Source organism: Solanum verrucosum, unplaced genomic scaffold (assembly GCF_900185275.1).
Source record: "Solanum verrucosum unplaced genomic scaffold, falcon-dt-bn FXZP01000278.1, whole genome shotgun sequence".
NCBI lineage: Eukaryota > Viridiplantae > Streptophyta > Magnoliopsida > Solanales > Solanaceae > Solanum > Solanum verrucosum.
The window spans coordinates 4,457,750-4,465,420 of NW_026020332.1; positions in this window are offsets into that span (position 1 = coordinate 4,457,750).

The following is a 7,671-nucleotide window of genomic DNA, read 5'->3' on the forward strand; positions in this document are numbered from 1 at the left end:
TGGTCAAACTGAAAAACTTAGATAAAATGTTATGGCCAAACACTTCCTTTTTTTTGCTATATTTGGGCATCTCTTTCTTACCCTCCTTTCGGAATTGATAGTTATGTTTCTTGCTATTACTGCAGTTCAAATGGTTCTTACATGGTTTCAGTGAATTTTGAGTTTATACACAATGGTTCTTATAAAGTCATGTTGTTTAAACTTTGATTTTTGTATATAATGTTAATTTCTTTGTTGCAAAACTTAGATGCCAAACACTTCCTTTTTTTTGCTATATTTGGGCATCTCTTTCTTACCCTCCTTTCGGAATTGATAGTTATGTTTCTTGCTATTACTGCAGTTCAAATGGTTCTTACATGGTTTCAGTGAATATAGAGTTTATACACAATGGTTCTTATAAAGTCATGTTGTTTAAACTTTGATTTTTGTATATAATGTTCATTTCTTTGTTGCAAAACTTAGATGACCTTGTATGTTAGGCAAAAGACTATGTCTTCAATAGTGTAGTACCTTTCTATATTTAGTTGCCTCTTGAAGATGGCATGCCCTTTGTTGGGCAGAATTTGAACTGCCTGTAGAGTTTATACATATTAATTCTTATAAATTCATGTTGTTTTAGCTTTGATTTTTTTTATATAATGTTCATTTTGTTGTTGCAAATCTAGATGCCCTGGTATGTTAGGCAAGAGACTATGTAATTGTCTATATTTAGTTGCCCTCTTGAAGATGGCATTCTCTTTATTGGGCAGAATTTGAAGTGCATATAGAGTTTATACACATTGGTTCTTATAAAGTCATGTTGTTTAATATTTGATTTTTGTATATAATGTTCATTTCTTTTTTGCAAAACTAGATGACCTGGAAGTTTTGAAAGTGCAAACTCCCTTACATTTCAAATTTTGTCTCCTACCAGCTACCAGGACTTCTAATATGGACACAAATGTACTGGCTGCTTCTAAGGACCCAAAGGATTTACAACAAACCCCCGCCCAATCCAGGTACAAACTCATCCATTTTCGACTCACCCGTTACACGTGCGTTAGCATTACTCTGTGCATTGGTGCCTCTTCGTGCGTTTTATATTTTCATCCCCTTTTTTATTTAAACCAGTTTTGTAACAAATTACGTTTCATTATTTTTTTCCCCTTGATTTTTTAATAAGCAAACTCCTTTACTATTCTACTTTGTCTCCTATCAGGACTGCTTACCTATACGCAAATGTACACGCTGCTTCTATGGACACAAATGATTTAAAACAAACCCAATACATGTATACATTCATTCATTTCCCTGGTATGTTAGGCAAGAGACTATGTAATTGTCTATATTTAGTTGCCCTCTTGAAAATGACATTCCCTTTATTACTCAGAATTTGAAGTGCATATAGAGTTTATACACATTGGTTCTTATAAAGTCATGTTGTTTAATATTTGATTTTTATATATAATGTTCATTTCTTTTTTGCAAAACTAGATGACCTGGAAGTTTTGAAAGTGCAAACTCCCTTACATTTCAAATTTTGTCTCCTACCAGCTACCAGGACTTCTAATATGGACACAAATGTACTGGCTGCTTCTAAGGACCCAAAGGATTTACAACAAACCCCCGCCCAATCCAGGTACAAACTCATCCATTTTCGACTCACCCGTTACACGTGCGTTAGCGTTACTCTGTACACTGGTGCCTCCTCGTGCGTTTTATATTTTCATCCCCTTTTTTATTTAAATCAGTTTTGTAACAAATTACGTTTCATTATTTTTTTCCCCTTGATTTTTTAATAAGCAAACTCCTTTACTATTCTACTTTGTCTCCTATCAGGATTGCTTACCTAGACGCAAATGTACACGCTGCTTCTATGGACACAAAGGATTTAAAACAAACCCAATACATGTATACATTCATTCATTTTCCACTCACCCGTTACGCATGTGCTATCGTTACTCTGTATAATTGTGCCTACTCGTGTGTCTCATATTTTCATCCCGTTTGTCAATCACCAGGAAGCTCGCTATTGATGCAAATCAACTGTCTGGTATGGACCCAACAACACATACAAAAAAACCCGGCCACTCCAGGTATACATACATAATTTTAACCCTTGCATCATTCATTGGATTTCTCACCCTCACACCCTTCCCTGAATTTAAATCACCTCTTAAATCGTAAAGCAGCTTCTCAAATCTAGACATACGCAGGCATATAACGAATGCTTAAAGAACTGCATCCACTCCTTCAAATCTAACTCCTCCTACAGAACTTTTAGGTAACTTCTTAACTAAAATCTTTGTTGGATTGCAGTATTACTATTATAATAGCAAACAATATTGTTCTATTGTGGAGGTAAGAAAATATGTGTTCAGGGGTTTTTCAAAGCTTGAATTTCATCAAGAAACCACTAAAGTAAAAGAGGTAAGCTCGTACAATGCATTTCTGCAAGAAGTGATTTCCATGACCACCTCCTAACTATATGACCGAATTACAGTTTCTTTGAAGCATTCTATTTGCTGTTCAACAGATGCATCCTTTATTCAAGAATACTTCCTTGTGGAGGAGAAGGTAATTACTGACCGTGAATCCTATGTTGCATAACAGCTCTGCTGATCTTTTAACTCCAATATATTCCTGTTTGCTTTTCATACACAATAATTTTATTGTCTCTTGCATATTTCATATTACTTCATGGAATGTGCATCTGAAATTGGTTGGAAAAAAACTAACAAAACAGAGAACAGAATCTTGTAGGGGATATAGTAGATTTATTTTATTTTATAGGAAACTTGTAAAGTATACCCATGGGTGGGATGTAAGTTTCCAATTCATCATTTTTTGGATGATGAATTTTTCTTGTGTGAATACAAAGTTACCTTGTCTAAAAAAAAAACAGGGAACAAACATTTTGGAAATCTGTTAAAATTATTGTATGGGCATTGTGTAGGCAGATTTTCTGCCGTTATTAAGGGAGGGAGATTGACAATTGTCATTGCGGACGAGGACACAGATGACCCTACATACATAAAAAAAATTGTTTACAGGGAAATCTTCCAGAACGTCAGCCCAAGAATGGTGCAAACTGAAGAGGTATTTCTTAGCAATTAACTGTTTAGTATGACGATTATAAATATACATTACACCAAATAATGGCCTAACTAACTTCTCGCAATGACCCATGTGCAGGTAAACATCCAAACTAATGAGGATTTCGTTATGGAGATGGAATGCAAATGCACCAGTTGCTTGCAGGCCTAACTAATACAAGCGAGACCAGTGCAGCTGCCTATGGGCTTTTATAGTATAGATTACAATCCTGATGAGGGCTCTTATGATAGACGCCCTTCACGGAAAGCGCTGATTTGAGAAGCTAAAAATAAGAAATGAATGTCCTGCTTACTATTTGTCTCCTTCTTACTTCTAAAACAGAACTACCTCCAAATCGGAAATACGCGCACTTTGATAAATTGAGAATCAACTACCTGCGGAGACAACAATCCCACATAAGGGCCTTCATTCATTCCACAAACCTGGAAGAACCATCAGGAGCTAATTAACAATGGTTGCGGAACCAATGCCTTATGTTTTAATACATTCTTATCTCTTCTTTACCTTATAACTTTGCTTTCCTATTACTTCCCAAACTTTCCCTAACCCCCTAAATTTGTTAACATTGGAAGTGCGGTGGCAATATCAATTTATTTTGAACAACTCACTTCCTATTATCTTTATATTATGTTACAACTTGACTTTTGAAGAAATATATCCAAGTAAATCTTTTGTTCCTTCATTAACATCATTTTACCAGAACACGCTGTCACAAAGCTGATTACTTACTAATTTAATTTATGTCACAAACTTGTGTACTTCCTCCAACATTATTTTATCAGAATTCGTAGCCCAATTTATTAAATGAAGTATTATTTGCTGTAAATGTCAACGTTAGCCATCTATAGAATACGTTGACGAATCATCCTTTGATACCATTCTACTTTTCGTTGCCGTGATCCTTTCAAAGTGCCCATTAGTGCGCGTAACATTCCAAACTTTGTCGGATTAAAAAACTTTCTACAGCTGCATCTACAAATTTCTAAGCGCAAACTAGGCTACATAGGGGAATTTGTCTTTAAATAAGTTCTTTGACATTTACGCCATCACATTGCTACCCTTTACCTTCCAATTCCTCGCCCGTACCCCTGCGATTGCTTAACATTGACATTGTTGTGGAAGTATGCTCCTCTGTGCATTTTGTTTATGCATCAGTTCTTCTCACAGCTTTCACAAAAATATTTGTTCCGCATCAACTTTGTTCTGATATGAATTAAATGTCTCCATTTGGAGAAACAAAATGGTGGCAGTGTAGGCTCTTGATTTCACATATATAATGAAAGAAAGGCAAGTAACAGCACCAAACACAAACTAACAAGCAATCAACTAACAGGAAAAAAAGAAAGACTTCATCTTAGGATGTGCTTGGAAAGAATGGTGAGATATCTAGCGAAATCCTTACCGATCTTAACCCTGGTGATGAAAGAACAGAGATCAGGAATACTGCACCTCCTGATTTCTCCAAGTCAATAGAAACTGAAGAGATTACATCTTTGAGGGAAAAGGGTAACATGAACAAAGATGAAGATGCTTCTTTCTCTGAAAACTTATCAGATACCTTCATTAACATCATTTTACCAGTACAAGCAGACTAAATGGTCATTTGACACGCTATATACACTCAAACCTTATATTGAAGAACAACCACTATCGTTTTCCATTTGATTGCCCTCATTAAACTTGCATGATTGCTATGACTGTTATAATACCCATATCTTTATTAGGTAACGAACTTGTATCCCTCATAATTTTATCAGACTACATTTGGCTAATTATTTAATCTAATATTTATTATTTTCAAATTCAACCCAAAATGGCTTTAAAATATGTTTATGAAACGTCGATACAAATATCTTCCAATCTCAGAATCCAACAAAACTGATGACGTTACCAGTCAACCTTAACTTTACGTTGGCCTGTGAAAGTCCACGTTTGTCTCCCAAAAATACCATTTTTTTACCATAACGTAAAACTCTCTACAATTACAATTACAAATTGCATGCTTACAAAAGGTTACCTGGATGTCTCCAACTTTAAATAAGATCTTCCGCATTTATAGAATTTGTATATAATCAAAGTTCATTAATTTAAAGATTTCAAACAAAATGGAGTATTAAAAATCAAAGTTTTCACACTAAATCCCATATTTAAAACTTCATTTTTATCTGGTTTGAGGATAAACCAATAAACTATAGAGAATTAATCCATCATAGTAAATCATAGTAGTGAATTTTTATCCCCAACTGTTGACGGCGGCTATCAGTTAAGAGGCAAGACAATTTCATGGACAATTTTGTTATCACCGAGTTTACCATCCCTCTACCTGTAATTGGATGTATTTTAAGAGGGAGCGGGAGAATAAAATGTTAACAAATAAACATGTTTTTACCCCCTAAATCCAATCAATGCAAAGGCCCATGCCTTCAGTGTTCTATGTATACCTCACAAGTCTCTGTTTAAGTCAACACCATAGCATATCTACGACTAGGCGGGATTAGTTTGATTCACTTAATTATTTGATCAAACTCAGGGCTATTAAGGCCCACTATAGAATGAAATTCCAACTCCCTAATCAAACCTGCAACTAGCCTGTTTAATACTACAAACACGGCTCCACAGATTGTTATTAAATACAACTCTTCTCAAAGAATGCGTCACTTCCTAACATCTCTTGCTAAACACGACTTCTGGACCTAATGGTTGTTCCAAATTGCGCCTCTTCGTAAATGTACTTCCAAAACAATACGTCTCTTCCTAACAGTTGCAACCCTCTTTCAATTTCCCTCAATGTCTATATAATGCCTTGCAGACTCCTAGACACCCATTAACGATAACCCCTCTCTGCCTTTCTTTAAAAGCACACATTTCTTCTTCCTCTAACCTTTAATTGTTACAACCATATGGCCTATTCACTTCTTTCAGATTTGGATACTACAAGGGATGACTGGTTGGTTAAGGTACGAGTTTGCCGGATGTGGGAATTTAAAAACTACAAGAGAAGCAAAAGATGATAAGTCTAGACATGATACTTATTGACGAAAAGGTAATACCCCTTTCATTTCAACTTTTAACCACATTGTTGTTGTCAGGTTATTGCGGATGCACTTACCAACTGACATGTAACAGGGAACTTTGGTACATGCGGTAATCTGGAAGAATCAAGTCAACCGGTTTCGTGCTAATTTATCCGAAGGCTCTGTGATCATTATCAGGAACTTTAAGGTCGCTGAAAGTATGGGTGAATACAGACCCGTACAATCAGATGTTAAAATCACTTTTCTGCGGATAACTGCCATACAAAAAATAAATGATGATACTGTTAATATCCCTAAAAATGGCTTCCAGTTTATTCGGCCAAACATTGTTCGCTCAAGGGTCAATAACAACACCTACCTATCAGGTAAACTTTTACACTTCAATTATCTAACACACATTCATCCCCGTATGTACTTAATATTCTCCCTATTGAACTTGTAGATGTGGCGGATGCTTATGTGGAATAGGTGATCTAGAGAGTGTTGGTTCAAAGTGGAAAAAACGAGACCTTCACATTCTTACTGATCCGTAATTAATAAATCTCATCTGATTATTTTCGCCTATATTAAAGTAACCCCAAAACATCAAGCATAACACTAACAGGTTACGTTGTTTGTTTAGCGAGGATAGGTCTGCCAAAGCCAAAATAACCCTTTGGAGGATTACGGTGAAGGATTTTACCCATACTTATTCCCCCCTGAATTCGATCCATACATTGTCATTATTACGGCAACAACAGTGAAGGAATTCAGAGGTAAATACTATTACAGAGCATATTGGTTAAGTGCAGTTTTAACGTCATTAGGTCAACGTAACGTGTAAAGCTAATTTTGTAACAGGTGAAATTACTTTTGCCACCACAGCAGCAACCAAAACGTATGTGAATCTTCAAATGGACCACATCACCTCATTGATTCAAAAGTTTGCAACCAAACCCGTTCACATACAAACAATTGAGAGTGGTAATGGAAGTAACATACCTATTGCGGAGGCAATGTTCCAGAGCCGGATGACTATTACTGAGTTGTTGGATTCGGACTGGAGTTATGACATAGATGTTAGTACGTTAAGCAACCTTCGTACCTTATGAACAATACATTAGATCAACATTCTTTGACTGCATATTGAACTAATTTCTTTTCAATTACTAGGAATGTTTTGTTACATTGCGTGCTCAGATCAGTCAAATAGATACCTACTTTGGTTGGCACTACATATCGTGCAACTTATGCAACAAAAAAAATAGAACCTAAAGATGGCGTCTACACCTGCAATAAGTGCGGAAAAGAATGTGACTTCCCGTTGGTTAGGTATGGAAACAATTAACAATCTACCACATGCGTACTTTTATTCAAACACTAATTATTTATGGCACACACAGGTACAAAATACACATTAAGGTAAAAGACAACGGAGGGAAGACAACTTTGGTTCTTTTTAATGGGTTGCGGAAAAGTTGCTCGATACTTCGGCTTCTAAGTTGGTAAATCAAATGTCCAAAGGTGATACGCATGTTCCATCACTAATTGAGAGCCTCTG